General features: G+C 38.1%; 1 non-coding gene across 1 annotated transcript; it reads right to left on the minus strand.

The window, feature by feature from the left end:
• Positions 1-339: 339 nt before the first annotated feature.
• On the minus strand, positions 340-446 carry LOC128042704 (small nucleolar RNA R71). The gene has a single exon (XR_008198217.1). It is a non-coding gene; the product is annotated as a small nucleolar RNA R71 (small nucleolar RNA).

A 446-nucleotide genomic window follows, 5' to 3' on the forward strand; every position in this document is an offset into this window, starting at 1 on the left:
AATTTGGATTACTTGAATTCATGAATATTCAGGCCACACATTCAAGCTCAGCATTTCGAGTTGAAATCGATAATGTGTTAGATGCTGCAAATGGTAGGACAGTTTAGTGCATTGCCTACTGAAGATCCATGATTGCACTTAAGGCTTTTCTTGGAAGTCTGTGACTCATTCAGGCAACAGGGTGTTCCTGAAGACGTTCTGTAACTTAAATTGTTTCCATATTTATTAAGTGCTCGTGCCAGAGCATGGTTGAATGCTTTGCTGTCAAGGACAGTGGCATCTTTGAATAATCTTTGTCAAAGGTTTTTGCTACAGTATAATCCTTCGAATATAAATTCCAAGTTAAGGAATGATATCACATCTTTTCGACAATTAGAGGATGAGACATTGTATGAAGCTTGGGAGCGATTCAAGGAATCACTTAGGAAATGTCTGATGCATGGTTT

This window comes from Gossypium raimondii, chromosome 7 (assembly GCF_025698545.1).
Source record: "Gossypium raimondii isolate GPD5lz chromosome 7, ASM2569854v1, whole genome shotgun sequence".
In the NCBI taxonomy this organism is placed as follows: Eukaryota; Viridiplantae; Streptophyta; class Magnoliopsida; order Malvales; family Malvaceae; genus Gossypium; species Gossypium raimondii.